At 37.3% G+C, this 23,402-nt stretch overlaps 1 protein-coding gene across 9 annotated transcripts in view; it reads left to right on the forward strand.

Moving 5' to 3' along the window:
• MAPK8 (mitogen-activated protein kinase 8) overlaps positions 1–23,402 on the forward strand; it is a 110,689-nt gene that overhangs the window by 34,717 nt on the left and 52,570 nt on the right. Inside the window, exons 1-2 of one of the 9 annotated variants that reach the window (XM_046027001.1) lie at positions 793–847; positions 16,577–16,662. The exons of 5 other annotated variants lie outside the window; for them this stretch is intronic. The gene's annotated coding sequence lies outside the window, so the exon portion shown is untranslated. Of the gene's footprint in view, positions 1–676; positions 848–16,576; positions 16,663–23,402 lie in introns of those variants that run through there. 3 more of the 9 variants (XM_046027002.1, XM_046026999.1, XM_046027003.1) reach the window with 3 other exon arrangements.

Below are 23,402 nucleotides of genomic sequence, written 5' to 3' on the forward strand. Positions count from 1 at the left end.
CTGAGCTGAAATTGGAGATTTAAAGAATAGGCAGGAGCAGGCGCCTGGGTGGCTCAGTGGGTTGGGGCCTCTTCCTTCGGCTCAGGTCATAATCCCAGAGTCCCGGGATCAAGCCCTGAGTCGGGCTCTCAGCTCAGTGGGGAGCCTGCTTCCCCCCCTCACTCTGCCTGCCTCTCTGCCTACTTGTGATCTCTCTCTGTCAAATTAAAAAAAAAAGAAAGAAAAAAGAATGAGTAGGAGCTCCACAACAGTAAGGAGAGGAAGTAGGTTGAGTAGAACTTGGAGAGAGTAATCTAGGCTGAGAGAATACATATGCAGAAGCTATCAGGAGAGAGTCTTAACATATTCCAAGGAATGAGGGAAGGTTAATACGGTGACTGGAAGGCAGAATACCATTTGCTAAGACAAGGAACATTGGAAGAAGGACCAGGTGTGGTTTTTAGAGGTGTTGAATTAGAGGTGCTTTTGAAACATCTAAGTGGAATTATCAAGTAGGCAAGTTGATTTTGAAATCAGAGGAGAAGTCAGAGTTGAAAATACACATTTGGATATGTTCTGTTGGTGATAACTGCTGTGGATGTGGGTGAAATGAATTAGTAAGGGAATAGAAGTCATAGCCTTTAAAGAATTAATTTCTTTCTTTCTTCTTTCTTTCTTTCTTTTTTTCAATGTCTAGGTGGAGAATGATTAATTATTAAAAGCCCAAGAAGAACTGATTTCAGCAAACTGGGACAGTGAGTTACTAAAAAAGCCCCAGGGTATTGGTTTTTTCTGGCTGCTTTAACAAATTATCACAAATTTAGTGCCTTGAACCAACAGAAATTTATATTCTGTCATAGTTCTGGAGGTAAGAAGTCTGAAATCAGCATTATTGGGTCAAAATCAAGGTGTTGGCATGGCCAGCTCCCTCTCGAGAGTCTTTCAGCTTCTGGTGGCTGCCATTATTCCTTGAATTGTGGCCCCACCACTTCACTCACTGCCTCTTTGGTCACATAGCTTCCCCTTTTCTGTCTAATCATTCTCTGCCTTGTAAGGATATTTACATGGCATTCAGGGTCCATCTGGGTAATCTTATCTCAAGATCCTTAATGTAATCATATCTGCCAAAGCTTTACCCTGAGCTGTTTTTAGCTACACAACACTTCTGACACCAAATGTTTGGGTTTTTTTCTCATAGCAACCAACTCTCCAATTTTCTGGACACTAGATGGGTGTTCTGCAGTTCAGGACTGACACTATTAAAAGACCCCACAGGTTAAAGGCCTAGTACCACAAGACTGTCCCAACTTCAGATGTCATTTGTAAGTCTGGCTTCTTCTGGCTAAATGGCTGTAAAGTCAAGGTTTGGGGATTCCTGCATCCCCTCACCTCAGTTTGATAATATCCAAGAAATGACTCACAGAGGTCAGAGAAGCACTTTTACCTATTATTGCTAGTTTATTGTAAAGGGTACAACTCAGGAATTGCCAGATGGAAGAAAAATCCATAGGACAAGGCATGGGGGAGGAGTTTGAAGAGTTTCATGCCCTTTCTAAGCATGCCACTGTTTTAGCACCTGAGGTGTATACCAACCTGGAATCTCTCCAAACCCCACTGTTCAGGAGTTTTTATAAAGAGTTTTACTGTGTAAGCAAGATTGATTAAATCAGGGGTGTCTAGGTGGTTCCGTCAGGCTCAGTCGGTTAGGCCCAGTCTGTTAAAGGTCTGCCTTTGGCTCAGGTCATAATCCCAGGGTTCTGGGATTGAGCCCCACATTCCTCCCTCTCCCTCTGCCTGCTGCTCCCCCTCCTTGTGCTGTGTCTCTCTCTCTCTGTGTGTTTGTGTGTATGTCAAATAAATAAATACAATCGTAAAAAAAGAAAGATTGAGGGGCGCCTGGGTGGCTCAGTGGGTTAAGCCGCTGCCTTCGGCTCAGGTCATGATCTCGGGGTCCTGGGATCGAGTCCCGCATCGGGCTCTCTGCTCAGCAGGGAGCCTGCTTCCCTCTCTCTCTCTCTCTGCCTGCCTCTCTACTTGTGATCTTTGTCAAATAAATAAATAAAATCTTTAAAAAAAAATATTGAGTAAAATCACCAGTGTCTATTGATGTAATCAATTTTCAGCCATTCTCCCCTCCTTGGAGGTCAGAGGATAGGGCTGGAGGTGCCAACCCTCTAATCATGCTTTGGACTAGTACATATCCTGAAGTCCCCAGCTATCTAATTAGCATACAAAAGACACTCTCACCACTGCAGCAGTTGCAAAGATTTTCTCTTAGGAGTTGTGTGGCAAGATGCAGGGACTAAATCACTTTTACATTTCTTAGGACCTACTATTTTGGGGGAAGCATTTTTCAACTTATAACACAAGGGAAGAGAACGCTTCAAAGATTCAATTGCTCAGCTATCTCAGGTACTTTTGAAAGATCAAGTTAAATGTGGATTGACAAAGTATTTCATTGGTAATCTTCGAGACCTCTGATGGAAGCAGAAGCCAGATTAGAGGGTGTTAACAGTGTATATAGGCTGCTTAGTAGCCACAAGTTGCAAGACTTCTTGTTTGAGAGCTGCTCTTCTGTAAAGAGAAAGAAATGATGGGAATTGGGAGTTTGAAGAGATGGGAGAAAATTTTAAATAAATTTTGTAGAGGACGGAAAGTAATTTTAACAGAGAAAAGACATTGTTATTGTGCACTCATTGAGGTTGATCATGAAGTGAAAGTTGTATCTGTCCTTTTGTGTTACTTTTTCTGCTTTTACAAAACCTACAAAAGTAGGTTTCTGAGTTCATCTGGACTTGGGATTTTGAAAACAGGAATTTAAGGAGTTTAAGATATTCCTAAGAGTATTTTTAATAGGATGAACATGGAATTTAAATTGGCCTATATATATATATATATATATATATATATATATATATATTCTCTATATATATATATATATATATATTCTCTATATATATATATAGTAAAAGGAAGATAGGGAGAAGGTAGAAAGTTCAGGTACTAGAAGACTATCTGGGTTCAAAGAATGTTTAGAGAAGAGATTGTGGTTAGAATGGCATACCTGAACTGTTTTCTCTAAGTGGGTCAGTTTTAATTGATGACTCAGTCCCAGATAGTGGGCAGGGGAAGAAGTAGCTAGGGTTAGATGGAGAGGTAGACTGTTGTAGATGAGGATGTCAAAAACTGAAAGATTATAGTTTTGGACAGTTTGATCTCAAGGATGTTGATAATGGCTGCGGATGATAGGGTTTAGGGTAAAGGGAAAGATTTTAAGCAGGAAAGTCCTTAGTGAATGAGGGAGGTAACAGGGAGACTGGTAGATCATAGCAGCAAAGGGGATGAGTGTTAATAGCTGAGTAACATGAGCTTTAAAGGAGCAAGTTTTTGTGTATATGTCTCATTAGAGAATATGGGAATAATAGTAGTAATGGGGAGTAAGCAAGATACGTATACCACCATTTGAGGAGGCAGCATAAGTGGTGTTTTAAGATGACAAGGTTTTATTCAAAGCAAAGAAGCAAAGCAAATGTTTGGAAAAAAAGATTGAGAATATAGGGGAATTGGGAGCCGCAGATTTAGTGGCTCCATGGAAAGATTGGGAAGGTTGAGGAAGTGTGGAAGCCTTGGTCACAGGTCATAGAGGTATAGAATTCCATGGGGATGATGATGGGCATTTGGTTGAGCATTAAAAGTAATGTTTTTGATGAAATGATAGCCATTATGAATTGTATCGCCCTTTTCTCTGAAGTGGTGGGTGCTAGGCCAGTCTCAAAATAATTGCCTTCTGGGGCGCCTGAGTGGCTCAGTGGGTTAAGCCTCTGCCTTTGACTCGGGTCATGATCTCAGAGTCCTAGGATCGAGTCCCACATCGGGCTCTCTGCTCGGTGGAGAGCCTGCTTCCTCCTCTCTCTCTCTACCTGCCTCTCTACCTACTTGTGATCTCTCTGTCAAATAAATAAAGTCTTTTGGTTAGAGCACTGGTCTTGTAAATAAAGTCTTTTAAAAAAAATAAATAATTGACTTCACTTGACCTGAAGTGAAGGCTTGTTGATTGCAGTCTTGCTTCACAAGGCAGGTGCTGCAGCTTTTGTAGGTTTTTATTGCCACTGTTTTCTTTCTTTCTTTTTTTTTTTTTTAAGATTTTATTTATTCAAGAGAGGAGAGAGACAGAGCGCTCACACACAAGCTGGGGGAGAGGCAGAAAGAGAGGGAAAAGCGGACTCCCTGCTGAGCAGACAGCGACATGGGGCTCAATCCCAGGACCCTGAGATCATGACCTGAGCCGAAGGCAGGCACCTAACAGACACCTAACAGACGGAGCCAACCACGTGCCCTATTTCTACTGTTTTCAAAAGAAGGCAATAGAGGTCAGGGAGCCAGAAGTGATGGAGACAAAGAAAAGAAGGTGGTGACACATGTAAAAAAAAATATGGAAATATGTGCTATAAATTTATCAGTTATAAACCTGCATTGTTTGATATGTGGGTTTCTAGTATTTTAATTCTAGACAGATTACCCATTGAACATAGCATGTATGTATGTATGTGCTGGTATACCGCCAGTCTCTCTCGTTTAGCCAGGATACATTTAAGGGAATGCAAGTTGAGTAGTTGGTAAAATAGAATAGTATCAGGGTAAACAAAGACCAGATGATATTTTGACTCTAATTATGGGTTTCCTCAGTGGCCACAGATAATTTTTTTTTTTTTTTTTTAAAGATTTTATTTATTTATTTGACGGAGAGAGAGATCACAAGCAGGCAGAGAGGCAGGCAGAGAGAGAGGAGGAAGCAGGCTCCCTGTGGAGCAGAGAGCCCGATGCGGGGCTCGATCCCAGGACCCTGAGATCATGACCTGAGCCGAAGGCAGCGGCTTAATCCACTGAGCCACCCAGGCGCCCCGGCCACAGATAATTTAAAGGCAACTGTGGTTGGTCACCTTTGAAAATTATTATAAGGGAATATGGTCCAGATGAATTATAAAAAGTTTAGGGTAACAGATTTGCTTCTCTATATTCATTTTTTTATACTGCACAGATTTTTGTGAGCCACTTTTGCGTTTACAGATTCTGGTTCTATTTATAATTTCCTCTTCATCTTCATTCCTAAAGAGCTATCCCCACTTAATGTGGTTGCCAGATTGGCCATCTTCTATTGTTTCCCAGTAGTCATTAGTTTTTCATCATGTACTTAACCAAAGCAGTTCTTCTGTTCATCCCTGCTTTGGGGAATTTCACATCAGGCCACTGTATAGAACGTGACAGAGTATCTTGTTGGTGGCCATCCTCAGCATACATATCTAAACTGGCAGACTGCTTATTAGGATCCCATTGTTGATAGATTTTTCTAGCATCTTAGTGCTGTAAGACTAATCTTCCTGTCTAATATAAATTCAAAATGTATCTTTTAAATATCTTATATAAATAAGGCAACGTGTTATATACTTCAGGAAATTATTTAAAAAGTAATAAAAATTTTTTTATCCTCCAAATGCCTCTGGTCCATGGAGAGATAGTATGTATGTAAATATGCCCAAATCGTATAGTTACAATTGCTATGAGACAAAGTTAAAATGCTGTAGAAGTTCAGGAATTTTAGATGATTTTAATATAATCGTGCATCTTTCTCATTCTTTTTTCCTCTCTGCCCACTGAAATCCTGGTAGAGTCAGAAAAAAGGTAGATAGATGCTTTCTAAAAGAAAATCATTTAAAAACCAAGTGATTCAGGAAGGTTAAATGTTAAAAATAAATTCATGAACTTTTTTTAAAAAGATTATGAAATTGTTAAGGATACTAAGAATACTACTAATATCAGATGTGTTGGAATTAAAGGGATAAAACATTAACAGAACAGAAAGTGTCTTTTTTTATTGATAAATCATAGTGGGAGTTTTTAACATTTTACTCTGAAATTAAAGTATGCAGAGAATAGATAAGACCATAGGAAATATTGAAGATTTAGATAAACTTATCAAGAATTCCCAGTTTTATGACTTGATCCAATATTCCTGTGAATTCCCCACTTTATTCCCCACTTTATTTCCTTATGGTTGACTTAACTCCATTCACTACTCAATTTGGCTTCTGAATCAGCAAGTATATAAGCCTTGGGTTCTTTTGTTGTTATCTGCTAGAAAGCCGATTCTAAATATTTTTTTTTATTTTTTTATTTTATTTTTTTTATTTTATTTATTTGACAGAGAGAGATCACAAGTAGACAGAGAGAGAGAGAGAGAGAGAGAGGGAAGCAGGCTCCCTGCTGAGCAGAGAACCCGATGCGGGACTCGATCCCAGGACCCTGAGATCATGACCTGAGCCGAAGGCAGCGGCTTAACCCACTGAGCCACCCAGGCGCCCCCGATTCTAAATATTTTGTAATAAGTAAAATTGCCAGGTATTTGTAGTGGCACAGGGAGGGGTATGAATGAAATGGGACCATCTCTTTGAGTCAAAGATCTGTTTTTTTTTTAACACACATATACACCCCACACTCTAGCATACACACACACACACACACACACACACACACACCCTACCCCTTTTAACCAATCTTAACATTGAAGAAAATATAAATGTAAACTTTAAAGTGAGGTTTCCAAAGAGATGGCATAGATATAGATATACTTTCCCCTATTTCTTAAGTATAGCTAAAACCCCTAGACATTGTGGATAAAACAAATATAAGGGTCTGAAAAGTGGAGAAAAGGTAGGCTTGCTTGGGACCTTAGGACTCAACATCATGGTAAAAATCCTGGGTTTTCTTGTTGCCTCATATACTGGGTGTGGAGAAGTTGGCAACCCTGAAATGTTGGGCTCAGATAAAATTCTGTGAAAGTCTGTCCTCTTTTTAGGCAAGGACCAAGAAGGGAATAGCCTAGTGGGAGAGAAAACTTAGGCAACAACCACTCTGCTCCAGCCAAATACATAGAAAAAAATCAGCTTGATTAGCAAAGGCTGTGTAGGGACCCAGACTTCCACTCTCCTAAGGCATGACAAGGCAACCCTTCCTCACATGGTATCAGTGGAGGTGATGTGGCGAGTAGTCACTAGCACTGTTTTCAGCCAGGGTAGTATTGATGAGGATCCTGAACTCCCACCTTAACCAAGAATAGCAGAGAGCTCCAACTTCTCTCCCAGCCCACTGTGGTCAACAAAAACGTGGTGAAGAATCTGTACTACCACCCATGCTAGGCAGTAATGAGGCTGTGTACTTTCCTCACCAGAGCAGTGTTAGAGGAAGCCTGCTATAACAGAATATTTAAATAAGATGCAGGGTCTTATAATATCTCAAATATCCAGGTTTCAATTGAAAATATATCAAGAACCAGAAGTGTCTCAACTAAAATTAGAAAAGACAGTTAATACATGCCAGCATCAAGATAACACGTATGTCATAGTTAACTGACAGGATTTTTAAGCAGTATCAAGAAAATGTTTCAAACAAGCGATTGCAAACATAATTGAAATAAAGGAAAAAATAGAAATTCTCAACAAAGAACAAGTCTCAGCTGCTTTGATGAACCGATTTCTCAGAAAGCACAAGCTGCCACAACTCACACAGTATGATTTAATTTGAATAGCTCTGTAACTATTAAGAAAATAAAATTTGTAATTTTTAAATGAAAACTAAACCCAGATGGTTTCACTGGAGAATTCTACCAAATGCTTGCAGAATTCACACTTTTTCTACATAATCTCTGCCAGGAAGTACAAGATGAAGGAACCCTTCCTAATTCATTTTATGAAACTAGTATTAACCATGTCACAAAATCAGACAAAGACATTCCAAAAAAAAGAAAGCTACAGACCAGTTTTATCCCTCTTACAAATATAGATGCAAAAATTTTTTAACAAAATATAAATAAATATAATTTAGCAATATATAATAAAATATACACTGTGGCCAGGTGGACATTATTCCATGGATGCAAGGTTGGTTCAATATTTGAAAATCAGCCAGTGTAATCACCCATGTTAACAGAAAAATCTCATGGTCATATAAATTAGTGTAGAAAAAGCATTTGACAAAGTTGAGCACCATTCATGACTAAAGCTTTCAGAAAACTAAGAATAGAGGGGAACTTCTTCAACTCGATAAAGATCATGTACAGAAAACATACAGTTGATGTTATACTTGATGAAAAAATGAATATTTTACCTTTATGATTGGGAACAAGGTGTCAAGGATGTCCATTTTCACTACTCTTCTACAGCATAGTGTTGGAAGTCCCAGCCAGCACAGGAGGGGAAAAAAAGGCATACATACAGATTGGAAAAGGAGAAATGAGACTCTTCCTATTTTCCTAAGATATGATCTTATGTGTAGAAAATTCCAGATAATCTACCAAAAAAGTGTAAAACTAACAAGTGAATTCATCAAGATCACAAGATACAAGACCAACATACAAAAAGCAGTTTCTATACTCTAGCAATGAACATGTAGAAACTCCAATTAAAAATACCAGTACCATTTGTAATTGCTTTAAAAAAAAGAGATACTTATATATGAAACTAGAAAAGCATATATAAGACATGTATAGTGAAAAATATAAGATGCTGAGGAAAGAAATCTAAGATCTGCATAAGTGGAGAGAAATATTTTGTTCATAGGTTGGAAGGCTCCATTGAGAAGGAGTCTTTTCCCAAAATGGATAAACAAGTTTAACAAAACAAGTTCAGAAGTCTTTTCCCAAAATGGATAAACAAGTTTAACAAAATCCCTATCGGAATCTCAGCAAGATATTTTTGTAGGTATAGACAAAATCATCCTAAAATTTATGTGAAAAGACAAAGGAAGTAACAGAATAGCTAAAATAATTTTGAAAAAAGGAAGAAAAAGTGGGAAGAATTACTCTACATGATTTCAAGGCTTATTATGTAACTAGAATAATTATGACTGTATGTTACTGGTAGATGGACCTGTAGGTCACTGGGACAGACTAGAAACCCAGAAATGACTCCACATAAGTAAGGCCAGTTTATTTTTGGTAGAGGTGCCAAAGAGAATGGAGGAAGGATATGGTCTTTATAACAGATGATGCTGGCATAATGGGGTATATATAGACAGTCAAATGAACTGCAACCTAAACCTCATACATTACACAAAAATTAATTCAAAATAGATCATAGATTTAAATGTAAATCCTACAATCATAAAACTTAAAAGGAAACACAGGGGGAAAATCTCTGAAATTTAGGACTTGGTGAAGAGTTCCTAGATGTGACCCAGAAGCACAATTCATGTAAGAAAAAAAAAAAAAATCAAATTGTCCTTCACCAAAACTAAAAACATTTGCTCCATTAAAGACCTATTAATAGGATGAAAAGACCAACTACATACTGGGAGAAAATGTTAGCGAACCAAATATCTGACAGAGCACTCATAACTGAAATATGTAAAGAATTCTTAAAACCTAATTGTAGTAAAGCAGTCCAATTAGAAAATGGGCAAAAGATGTGAAGAAACGTTTTACTGAAGAGGGTATAGGGATGACAAACATATAAAAAGTTGCTCAGTATCATCAGCCATCAGGGAAGTGCAAATTAAGATTATGAGATATATCTACCCAAGTATCAGAACCATTAAAGTAAAAAAGTGCCAACACCAAATGCTAGCAAGGATGGCAGAGAAACTGGGTCTCTTCTACATTGCTGGTAAGAATGTAAAATGGTACAGCTACTCTGGAAAATAATTTGGCAGTCTTTTGAAGGCTAGACATAGTCTTACCATATGGCCCAGCAATCACACTCCTAGGCATTTATCCCAGAAAAAGGAAAATTGTCCATACAAAATCCTGTATTTGATTTTTTTTTTTTTAAGATTTTATTTATTTATTTGACAGAGAGAGATCACAAGTAGGCAGAGAGGCAGGCAGAGAGAGAGGAGGAAGCAGGCTCCCTGCGGAGCAGAGAGCCCGATGCGGGGCTCGATCCCAGAACCCTGAGATCATGACCTGAGCCGAAGGCAGCGGCTTAATCCACTGAGCCACCCAGGCGCCCCTGTATTTGATTTTTCATAGCAGCTTTATTTGTAACAGCCAGAAACAGTTAACTAAAATGTCCTACCATAGGTGAATGATTTCTCTTTGGTGCATCCATACTGTAGAATGCTGTCTGGCAATAAAAAAGGAATGTGATATATGCAACAACCTGAATAGATCTTAAAGACATTTCTACAAGTGAAAAAAGTCAATCTTGAAGAATAGCTAATATGATTCCACTTATATAACACTCTTGAAATGACAAAACTATAGAAATGGAGAAGAGGTAAGAGGTTAGTTGTTGCCAAACATTAGGGAGAGGAGGGTGAGGAAAGAGAGGGAGGTGGATGTGAATATAAAGTCTTTGTGATGATAGAATAATTCTGTATTCTGATTGTGTTGGTGGTAGTTACACAGATCTACAAATGTTTTAAGATGATGTAGAAATATATGCACATGTTATACCAATGTCCAATATGGTAGTCCAATAAGATACAACCTTTGGGAAAACTGGATGCAGGGTACATGGACCTCTATGTACTACCTTTGCAACTTTCTATGAATCTATAGTTACTTCAAAATAAAAAGTTGGAGAATTCTAGCTAAACCATCAAAAATTATCAGAAAAATACAAAACTAGGTGAAGGCATGGGATCTATGAAAAGTTAAGTATGTGGCACTTAAACTGATTTTCATTCAGAGGGCATTTGTGATACTTGGTAAAATTGAATTTCCTCAGCCCCAGGAGGCATTGAGGAATTTGAAGAAATAATAAGGTCTTTGAGGTGTGGAGTCTACTAACTCATCCTTTCCCCCTTAAAGCTGAGTCTCAGTGGTCTAAACTGGAAACCTCCACCAACCCCATCAGCCGTCAAGACTGCAAGGAAAATTTATTTTCTCTGTGCTTCTCAGTTTTTAATATATATCAGAATCACCTGGAGGGCTTATTCAAACACAGATTGCTAGGTGATATTGCCAGAGTTTATGATTCAGTAGATACGTGATAAGGTCTGAGAATTTACATTTCTAGTAAGTTTCCAGGTGATGCTGACTTTGCTGGTTGGAGATCATAGATCATACTCTGAGAACCATTAATCTGGGCATGTTGGGGCAAGATCATTGCTGAGAATTTGAGGAACCCAGCTGATGTTCATGTGATTCATGATTTGAATTTAACACCACCTACGTAGTCTAAAAAACGTTTTCCTAAGATAATTTGATTTGGAGTTATTACCAGATTGTAGTGCTCAAGCAGTGGCTGTGAGTATCTCTAGGCTCTTGGTAGAAGCAAATACAAATTCTCACTGGAGAAACTCATCTCTATCCCAGGGTGAAAGTTTTCCCAGAAGTAAAATTCCAAAGAAGTAGAACAACTGACAGTCAAAAATAAAAACATAAAGAAGCTAAAAACTATAAACAGGAGTCAGCAGCAGACCTGCTGGAAAACAGGAATGGTCAGACACAGAATATAAAATAACTGTTTAATAAGTAAAAGATGTTGAAAATAAATTCCAAGGTTAAGATACTTTTTCTTTTTTAAGATTTTATTTGTTTGTTAGAGGGAGAGAGCACAAGCAAGGGAAGCAGCAGGCAGAGCAGGCAGAGAGAGAAGCAGGCTCCCCACAGAGGAAGGAGCCTGATGTGGAACTTGATCCTAGGACTGTGGGATCATGACCTGAGCCAAAGGCAGATGCTTAACTGACTGAGCCACCCAGGCATCCCAAGGTTAAGATACTTTAAAGAATATCCAAAAAGATTGTTTTTCTGAACCAGCTAGAATTTATAGAACTGAAAATTTTGCTAATTTAAATTCATTAAAAGCATCCTCAGCTAATGGATTTTGCCACAGGTTATTTAAACTTAAAGAAGGAAATAATGAACTGAAAGATACATCTGAGGAAATCATCCAGCATATATTCAAAAGAAACAGATGAAAACTATATGTTTGTTGGGGGTGGGGGGCAGAGGGAAAAGGAGAGAGAATCCCAAGCAGGCTCCATGCTCAGCATGGTTGGGCTAGAGATCATGACCTGAACCAAAACCAAGACTCGGACACTCAACCAGCTGAGCCACCCAGACACCCCAGAAACAGATGAAAACTGTGAAAGAGCAGTTAGGAGACCTAAGGATGTCTAAACAGTGACTTAAATGGCCTTCCAGAAGAGAGGCTGGGGAATAGACTGCAGTTGGAAAGATAATGGTTATGAATTTTCTGCGGCTTATGAGCAACTCTAACCTATGCATTCAACAATCATGGGAACCTAAGATGGTTAAATAAAAGGAAATTCTCACTTAGCTTCATTAGAGTCAAACAGCAGAACACCAAAGACAAAGAAAAGGTCTTAAAATTACCTCAAAAGGGAATGATTCCACAGACTTAAGGATAAATAGTTACCTCTTGGCGATGACAGCATTGGAAGGGAATTTCAAGAGACTGGCAATAGGTGATAATCCACTGATGTTCATTTCATTCTTTAAGTATGTATATATGTAATACACTTTTGATATATGCAGTTTCACAAGATGAATTCTTTCTGCATTTATGCACCAGTAAATCTATAATATTGATGAAATGATTGATTTTTTTCAAGAACATATAAATAACCAAAATAGGATCAAAAGAAGTGAAAGACTTGAACTGATCAATATTATGAAAATGATACTGGCTAGCTGCTCTTATGTGTGAAGTGGGAACCTGACCTACTTTTTAGAGCTCTGCTTTTGTATTTCCATAACTCTCAGACACCACCACCTGATCACATTACTAAGATTCAAAATTGTCATTTCTAAAAACATTTTTTTTAATCTTTCTGCTTTTCTAGTGTTGCCAGTCTCATTATTTATTCTGGTTGACTCCCCTTTTTGACTTCTGATCACCACTGCACTTAATTTATAATGGTTTCATTTTCTTCATGTTTCCAGGTTCTCCTCCTCTACTCCTATCCTTTTTTTTTTTTTTTTTTAAAGATTTTATTTGTTTATTTGACAGACAGAGATCACAAGTAGTCAGAGAGGCAGGTAGAGAGAGAGAAAGGAGGAAGCAGGCTCCCTGCCGACCACAGAGCCTGATGCGGGGCTCGATCCCAGGACCCTGAGATCATGACCTGAGCCGAAGGCAGCGGCTTAACCCACTGCGCCACCCGAGCACCCCTACTCCTATCTATTCTTATGCTCCCCAGGCCCTTATGTTATTTTCAGTGCCAAAACAGAAGCCACTGAACGTGAATCCTTTCAGCTTACCTTTCCTAAGGCTTAAATGTTTCCATATCACATATGGAATAATGCTTACCCTTTTCAAAAAGGAGATGTATTATATGTATCACCACTTTCCTTTTTACCTCCTTTTCAGTTTTCAAGCCACTCCACACTATTGGCATCGCTCTCTCTTAAAATATACTTCTCCACGTCTTCCCTCATACCCTGAGTGCTGTTGTCATTTTTTTTCTTACTCCTTTCCTCTTTCCCATTCTCTTACTTTCTTCCTTAACTTTTTATTAAAAACAAAAACAAAAACAAACAGCAACAACCAGCAACTTAAATATAGGTCTTTCTTAAGGTGTACTCCTTAGCTTTCACCTTTAGCTTATCAATTCATACATAAAATGATAATTTACATGGCATAATTGTGTTTTCTACTTGGGTTAATAATACCCCTACATTTCCTGGCACACACATTAGATTGCCTTCAATTCTAGTAGCTTCTTCCTCATTGCCTATATATTCAGCTGGTTAGCAAATCCTGTTGATTCTCTTTCTAGTACTTTCAAGTCTTCCCTCATTTCCATTGACCTGGCCAGGTTCATTTGCCTTGCTTAGAGTCCTCAGATGGTTCCGTATGGTCTACAGTGCAAAAATAAATTCATCCACCTTCCTAGTCTTATTTCCAGCAATATAGATCCTTCATGAGGCTTGTATGCCCAGCAGAATGGGCTTTTACTCTTTCTTGACAGTTGCTAGTTTGGTCTCCTTTTAGGGGAAGGGGGTTTGTGTCTCTTTCTACCATTTATTCTTTTCATCCGTATACCCATCCCTTCCGCCTCCTTTCCCTTCCCTAAGTAAATCTCAGAAAGAATGATACATACTGAGATTTAAGCAAAAGTTGGCTTTTTTTCAGGCTAAATTCTTAGCTTCAAAGATTTCTATAATATTGTATTTGAATCTTTAGACCCTTGTTTTTCTGTCTTGCATATTAGTATGAACTTGAGTTAGTGTCCTATTTCTGCTCACTGGTGTTTCTGCATTTTAGGGTCAGGCAGTCATCTTTATTGCCTCTTTGGAGGGGCGCCTGGGTGGCTCAGCAGGTTAAGCCTCTGCCTTTGGCTCAGGTCATGATCTCAAGGTTCTGAGATCAAGCCCTGCGGGCTGGGCTCTCTGTGCTTCCCCCCACCCCTGCCTTCCTCTCTCTGGCAAATAAATAAATTAAAATGGAATCTTATTTCCTCTTTGGAGCTTGAGACACAGTTTCTATTGATAATGTGAGTTAATGGGAAAAAATTCAAACAAAAAAAAACAAACACATTTTCTTTTAGTTAACTTCTTTATTGGGGGAGGACACTAAAAACCATTAAATTTTAGAATTAAAAGTGATCTTGGGGTGCCTGGGTGGCTCAGTGGGTTAAAGCCTCTGCCTTCGGCTCAGGTCATGATCCCAGGGTCCTGGGATCGAGCCCTGCATGGGGCTCTCTGCTCAGCAGGGAGCCTGCTTCTCCCCCTCTCTCTCTGTCTGCCTTTCTGCCTACTTGTGATCTCTGTCAAATAAATAAAATCTTTAAAAAGAAAAAGTTATCTTGTCTCTTATTTATTCCAAGATCATAATTCTATGGATAAGAAAAAAAGTGCCCCCCAGATTTAAACGAATTGCCCATATCACACTGTTCAATTAATTTGTGGCTTTTGAAACTTTGAAATTTCATATTTGACTTTGAGAAGCAGTGCTGTTGATTTGAGTACCTGGAAGAATACTCATTCTTCTTGGGGCCTGGAGTTTAAATCTTCTCCATTTTCCTAAGGCTTCCTGCTCTGTTGGAAGTTATGGGGGAGTTTTGGAGAAAAGGATGATGTCCTAAGTGAGCTAGGATCCTCTTAACCCGAATAGCATGGGAGTCCTCAGGCAGAAAGATGTCATCATCTATCACTCTATTCCCAATTCCCTTCTTTTTATCCAGAGGCTGCCACCTTGTTTCTACTGCCTGTCGCCCTTCCTTAAACCTTTGCCTCTGGAGGAAATCTTTCTTATTTTCTGTAATGTCTTTTACATAGTTACATGTATTTTGGTTATATGGTTTTAAGAAAAATGTAAAAACGAGTATTTGTATTATTCATCTTTAATATCCGTAAAATCTGCATTCCATCTAGATAAATTCGTCACCACTTTAATCTTCATTTTTCCCCCAATACCTATTCTTAGTTTTCTACTATCTTTTATAGATTATAATTTACTATTACCCAAAACATACACACTTTTTTTCACAGAACAGAATTGGGACAATAGGCATTTTCTTACAGAATTAAACTTTTTTTCTCATATCCACTAGATGGCTCAGGTGTACCACTTTAGCAGCACTTATTGCTATTTGCCTGCTATGAATGTGATTTTTGTTTGTACTGCTTGCTTTTAAGGTGTCTGGATGAGCTCTTATGTGGACCAGTTATTCCAGTGCTTTATGTATTTGTGAATGCAAATCCCCCACATTTTCTGATTATTTACAAACATCTGAAAAGTAGCTGAAGTATTCTTCATATAAAAGTAAAGAAGGTAAAGTGTATTACAATGCTTAGAAGACTTTGTATTTTGCTTATAACAGCTGTTTTGGGCCTGGGTTCAGTTGCCAATAATCTATATATAGATTCCCTCAAACTGGGCACAAGGTTAATAACTCATCCTTTTCTTCCTGACTCATAGTCTCTTGAGTCATTTTGCAGAATGTGGTACTTTATGAGTTCTTGAGGCACATCAGTACTATTTGCTGCAGATTGGTAGTAATATTTATTGAGTGTTCATGTATTTGGCATTGTACTAGGCAGTGGGGGAAAACACCAGAAGAATAAACAGGACATGTTTATCAGTAAGGAGCCCATTCCATTAATTTTTTTCCTTGAGTTTTTGAAGCCAAGTGATAGGTAGAATGGAATGACTGATGGAGGTTAGATTTGTAATCAGTCATGTGTATATCATGAGGAGAATTTTATCTTGTTTTGACATTGTCCCTGTTGGTATTGTATGAAAATAAGATTTTTTAAAGCTGTGTTTTTTAGGGTGCCTGGGTGGCTCAGTTGGTTAAGCGACTGCCTTCAGCTCAGTTCACGAGTCCTGGGATCGAGTACTGCATCAGGCTTCCTGCTCTGCAGGGATTCTGCTTCTCCCGCTGACCTCTCTCCTCTCATGCTCTGTTTCTCATTCTCTTTCTCTCTCAAATAAATAACTAAAATTTTTTAAGCTGTATTTTTTAGAAATATTTTATGTTTATGGTTATTTCTGAGTTTTTTAAGTGGAAAGGAAAGGGAAATAAGATGGGTTGAATGCTTGATCATGTTCCATTTTCTTAAGTGATATACAGTATTTAATTGATTCTCCCAGGCGCCTGGAAGATAAATACAGGTATCTCCGTTTTACAGATGTAGAAACTAAGGAATCAGTTGGGTTAAGTAAATTGCCCAGAATCAGACGGCTAGTAAGTGGAGAAGCAAAATTTGGATCCATGGTAAGACCTGCTTCAAGGCTTTTATTTTTTCTAGGCATCAGTGTTGTCTCCTGGGAAGATGGTTCTTGTGCCTCCAGAAAGGGAAAGAGGGATATCCTCTGGGATATCAGGGGTTGCTTTTATTGTTTTGACTTGAGGAAATGATTATTTTCTGAAGCGTCAGAACGATTTTAAATGTTTATTTTAACTGGTTGAATGCTTCCATATTTTGGCAGAAAAGGCAGATAATCCAAACAGTGAATTGATTGCCTTTGATAACTGATCTTTGATAACTGATCAACTTTGATATTATAAAGAAGTGTTAGGGAACTAGAGTAGTCAGTTGTACTGTCTTTGACATAACTTTAGAATGATAGTAATCTTTGTGTAAAAGTTGATTTATCCAGAGAAATTGCACCTAACCTTATTTTTTTAAGTATTGTATATGTATGTATTTATTACCCATGGTGATAAAGACTAATTACTTCCATCAGTTTGACAATGTATTATATGGTTTAAAGTAAAAAGGCAAGTCATTGACATAAAAATATACAAAATATTAGGGGTATTATACTAGATCACAACAATTTATTTCTTTTCATAAAACTCCCTTTATTCACTATTGTTCAAGGATCATGTAGCTAAACTGTAAAACAGGATATGCAGTTGTTATCCAAGGTTCTTCAGTAAACAAGACTGATACAAAGGAAAACAAATGTGTATATATATATATAAATATTTATACAAATATAAATATATTTATATATTAGGTATTTAATTACTCTATGGTTATAATATCATTTTTCTTGGCTCTGTAGTCTTCTTCCTTTTCCACTGTATTCCTGAAGAGTCTTTAGGTACATAGCCTTGAAGGTTTTCAAAGTTGTTATTGTACCTTCACAACTGTGAAAACAAAAATAATCAGTACTGCTGACTTGAACACGTGGATGTCATTTTGTGTCATCAGATTGCAGTTAAAGAATGTCATCTTCCCATGACCATGCATGAGTAATTTATACCTCTCCTGTCACCTTGTAAATTATCTTACATACTTCCTGGATGTACTGAGATTTTTATTCCTTTTTATGTATTATTGGGCATTGGCAGTATTATTACCGTATTCATAAAATGTTACATTGTATGGAAACTCCAAAGTTTTACCAACTCTTGATAACCAAGATAATGATAAACTAGGGAGATTCTTATTCCATCTTTTGATGGAAATGTAAAATTATCTGTCTATAAAGAAACTTTGGCAAAGGTGTTTTAAAAAGTATGTGGGGAGGGGTGCCTGGGTGGCTCAGTTTGAGCGTTTGACTCTTGGTCTTGGTTCGGGTTTGATCTCAGGGTTGAGTTCAGACCCCACCAAAAAAAAAAAAAAAAAGTATATGGAATTCCTAGCCATTTGTTATTGAAATGCTGTATATCTGAATGATTTTTTTAGACATAGGGAAAGAACTCTTAAGTGGTCAAGTAATGAGCATGTTCAGTGAATTACAATGGTAGTATGACAAATGAATACCAGTTGTATCTTGTTGAATCAACTTAATCTAAATCTTAATTGCATATTTTATTGTTTAGTCACTTCCTGATTCAAGGAGAAGTCACAATAGATAATAATTTAATAACTAGCATGTTCTACGTCATAGCTTGTAGAATGTTCTTGGCAAGTGAAGTCCATAAAAAATAAATAAATGAGAATTTGTATAGAATACAATTTATTTAATCTATTTTCCATAATTTGAAGCAGCTATGAATGAATGTCCTATATAATAAGAGAACTCTAGGTATATTCATATATTTAACCCACTGTAACTTACTGTTTGTTGGAAATGGAGGTTTTTTTTTAAAAAAATGAATATTTCTTTAAATAAATATTTTTTAATAAATATGTTATGCCCCTGTGTCTTGTAAATAAGGTTTTATTTTATTTAATTGATGTGCATGAGCAGGGTTTGGGGTGGGCCAGTAACAAACAAATGATAGTTACAAGACACACGGGCAAAAAGATTTTATTTTATTTATTTGAGAGCATGTGCATGAGCAGGGTTTGGGGGAGGCGCAGAGGGAGAGAATCTCAAGCAGACTCTGCACTGAACATGGAGCCAGAGGTGGGGCTCAATCTCACGACCCCAAGATTATGACCTGAATCAAAATCAAGAGTTGGACATTAACCGACTGGACCACCCACGCACCTGTATTTTTACTTTAATGATTGTGGTCCATAACAAATATCTGGTCTACAAAAACATCACGAAAATACTGTTCTACAGTACACACTGTGTGTGTGTGAAAGTAAAAGTTTCACAATACTTATTAACACATGAGCTGCTCTCTTTGATCTTTATTCTTTTCTGTTTCATTAAAAAAATTTCTAATCCACTGAATTGAGTTCATGATCCATCAGTGGATTGGGATCATAGTTTGGAAAACAGTGCCATATAGGATTGAAAACTGTTCACCCTAAGTACTGGCAACCAACTATTCTGAAGCAGTTGGATATTTGGAAAGATTTATTATTGCACTTTAATAGCTGCCTTCAAAAATAAAAATCTTGCTTTCTTGAATCTTCTCTGCTGCATAATCACAAATGTTATTTCACTTTGTCTTTCGGACTTGAATATTTAACTAAACGATTAGAAGGTGTTAAAACAAGAACCATCTCAGATACGAAGGCCACAAATGAAAATTTTAATATTCATTGAGATACGTTGGTTATTTCTTCACTTTTACAATTAAGACATTTTAGTTAATACAAAGTAAGTTTCAAGTTAATTGTTCAGGAATGCCGTTAACCAGCACAAAGCAGAAACCCTTGGTAATGAAAACAATCCAAATATGAGAAGTCTGTTGTAGACAAATGCAGTTTTATTACTGTAATAGAGTAGTCTTGATTATTACCATGTTTGGGGACATTAATAACTCAGTTACATCATTTACACTGAATTGTGTTACATGTTTTATCTTTGCATAAAGAAGAAACTTGACATATTTTGGTTGACATAAAATTTTACATTTAGATATATAGGTAACTTTTAGTACGGTGTAAAAAATACTAAGTTTTCATAAACAGTATAGATAAAATTCAGATGAAAAGTACCATTTTCTGGCGTAATATGATGGCTTATATTTGAACACTTGGAAAAGATGGAGAGGGGCATTTCACAGAAGAGAACAGAGACTTAAAGGCAGAAAAGTTTGATATGTGTCAAGAAATAAAGGAGTTCACTTGGATGGGCTTTATGCTTGAGTTAGTTTTTAAGCAGAGGAGAGAATTAACATCTCTTTTAGTATCTGCTTGTTATAGGAAATAGGATGGATTTGAATGGGTTGAAATGAGGTAGAGAGATTAGTTACAAATTTATTGAAAGAATTTAGGTAAGAAGAAATGAGATTGAATAGGGTAGTATCTATAGAAATTTATCAAGATCAGAGTGATATCAACACAGTTTGGCAACTGATTCTGTTCATTCATTCATAAGTATTTGGGTATTTGCTGTGCATTTCTGTGAGCACAGCTGTGAACAAAACAATCACTGTTTGCCATAACAGAGTTTTTACTAGTCCAATGGGAAATTCAGATGTTTACAATTAGGGTAATGCATATGCTGCCCTAGAGGAAAGTTAGTGTGCACAGACCACTAAACTCAAAGCCTTGCTGATGAGTAGATCTTAACTAAGGAAAGGGAGTGGGGAGAAGTATGTTGCAGATGAAAAGAAACTGTGTCATCTTGGAGGTGAGAGATTGTGGTTGTAACCTGGGTGAAGAGGAGGCCAGGGACAAATCATCCATAGCCCTGGAAACCCTGATGAAATATTTGGGCTTTGTCCTACGAACCAAAGGGTACCATGGTATGATTTTAAGCCAGGGAGAGTCAGGATCAAATTTACATGTTAGAAGGATTATTATTGTTAAGGATCTTTTAGTTTTAAGTAAGAAACTAAAGCAAAACACAAAGAAAGTGATCCAAAGAAGTTTAGATTTAAGGAACAGGGTGAGTATTTGAGATAGATTCAGTTGACCCTTGAACAGTGCAGGGATAGGGGCCCCAGGCCTTGCACAGTGGAAAATCTGTACCTAACTTTTGATTTCCCCAAACTTCACTACTTCCTCTGTTCATTATAACCCTTACTGATAATATAGTTAACACATTATATATATGTATTATATACTGTATACTTACAGTAAAGTAAGCTAGAGAAAAGAAAATGTTACCTAGAAAATCATAAGGAAGAGAAAATATAGTAATGTATCGTATTTATTGAAAAAAAAATTCATGTATGAAATGACCCGCACAGTTCAAATCCTGTGCCATTCCTTGGTCAACTGTATTGTAGAAAGTAGGGAAGATAGCTGACTAGGGAAATATAGGGTTTTCTAGATTCAAGAGCAGGCCCAGATCTGGGAACTTGTAAGTGGCTCTTCAGAGGATTCAAGAGATAGTGGAGCATGAAGGGTGATTGTAAGTTTTTGAGGAGTAAAAGTGACTTTGTAACATGTTTACTGCCAATTTATGATGTGTATTATGTGTGATTTTTGTCTCCCTATATACTAACATTTAAAAATAATAGGTTTAGACTATGGGCCTTGAAAAGCAATACCAGTACGCACCATTATGTTTTTTGTTCAGCAGCTTCTGTGTAGGCTCAAGAGGAGGAGCAGCCAGTTTGGTCCATACTGTGCTATTTCAGGTTGGTATATCAAGGAAAGAGCAGGGATGTTGGTAAAACAGACATCCCTGGAAAGATGTTGGAAAGAACAGAACAGGGATGTTGGCTTAGTGGTGGTCTAATACCATTGGAATGTAAAATGAAGGAAAAAAGTAAAAGCATGAGAGGACTAATGGGAAAGTAGAGTTGTTAAAAGCCTGGAGGTCCTTTTCTGCAAAGAATAAATGAGAGTAACTGTAAGAGATTGATCCTAAGGTGAAGGTGACTCTAAAGGAAAATGAACCAGTAGTTTCTTTAGAGATTTCCAACCTTTGTTACCAGAAGAATGGTACTGCTGACAAAGGAAATAGACATGGAAGTAGAACAAGTTTTAAGAAAAAAGGTTTGATTTTTAACTAGAGTTTGAATACCAATGGAACATACTCACATGACCAAGAGACAGTTGAACATATTGGAGAGAGGTCCAGGCTAGAAACAGAATTCAGAGATCATAATTGAAGTCGTGAATTTACCAAGGAAGAGAAATATATAGAAAGGTACAGTCTTCTTAGGTATGGTATGCATTTAAGGAGTGAGAAAAAGAAGTAGAGAAAAGTTGCTTGCAAGGTTTGAGCAGTTTGCAGAGTGGTTTAGGAGGAGTTGATTGAGCAGGCCTGGATTTAGGAACTTGTAAGTGGCTCTTCAGAGGATTCAAGAGATAGTGGAGCATGAAGGGTGGTTGTAAGGATTTGAGGAGTAATTGTGACTTTTGGTAACATGTTTACTGCCAATTTATGATGTGTATTATGTGTGATTTTTGTCTCCCTATATACTAACATTTAAAAAATAAAACTTTGATTTGCTTCTTTATAAAAATTTATTAACCAGGTTCTGACTTTCTGAAATGGAGTACACTGGTCATTGAATTTCTTAATGCCTCAGGAGTATCATAATTATTGATTATTCAGGGTTATAGTCCTGCTGGGGCTTTTTGATCCTAAGATCACTTATTCTTGTACTTAGTGAGTCTAGCATACTTTGCTTTTCTAGGCTTTCTTCCTGTGTGCCTTTTGTTGCATCATATCATTAGACATTATTATTCAAGGATCTTTTTCCTTCAAAGTACTTCATTGTTTTATAGGTTAAATTGTTAGCGTCCCCTTTAAGAACAAGTAAATACAGTAAGTTGGTTAGCACTGTTGTCTTTCATGAATCAAAAAATCCAAACCAAGGAAAAAGCCATTTTATCACTTCTGCCATTTAACATGTGGGACACCCATGTTATGTTTAAATTGCCTTCTCAGTGAATTCATGAGCTTTTTCCATATCTAGGTTATTGAATTATAACAGCAAGTCATAAATCTTGGGAAGTGTGAGGGAAGGATGATTAGAGGAGAACTATTTAGTATCTGCTCTAAATTTATGCAGGAAAAAAATCTGTGTTTTTAGGCTCTGGCTGTTGTTGCTGTTATTGTGTTGGTAGTGAAAAAAGAGATTTCTTATGGTACAAAGTATAGGTCTTACTCAGTGAAGAGCAACCTGAAGATGAGTTAAGAGGTTAAAATTAAAGGTATTTTTGAGTGATTGATTATAGATTTGCTACTAGACAATTAAACCTTTTTATTAATCTTATAAATCTTCAGCTTAGCTTTGTTATATCTGGTTATCACAGTTAGATGGAAATGCTGTTTTTCTTCCCCATCTTGCTGAGCTTTCAGATTTTGAAACAAAGTGTGATTTACTCTGAAATTCAGTGATTATTTTTTTTCTCCTGGGAGCAGCATATTTAATTACAGAAATTTCTTTGTGATGGAATCACTTTCTTCCAACACCTACCTAGCACTTTTTTTCAAAATTCTGATCATAATTACACTGCTGGCAAGATAAACTAGAGGTAATAATATGTGGAATTAACTAATATGAATAAAATTCCCTGTAAAATGCATCTGGGACACTTCTCATTTGCTATTCCTAATTTGTGGTTTTAGGAAGTGTCTCTTGTGGTGGTTAAATGTGATCAACATTTTCGGGGCACCTGGGTGACTCAGTGGGTTAAAGCCTCTGCCTTCGGCTCGGGTCATGATCCCAGGGTCCTGGGATCAAGCCCCACA

The sequence above is a fragment of the Meles meles genome, chromosome 13, assembly GCF_922984935.1.
Source record: "Meles meles chromosome 13, mMelMel3.1 paternal haplotype, whole genome shotgun sequence".
Lineage (NCBI taxonomy): Eukaryota > Metazoa > Chordata > Mammalia > Carnivora > Mustelidae > Meles > Meles meles.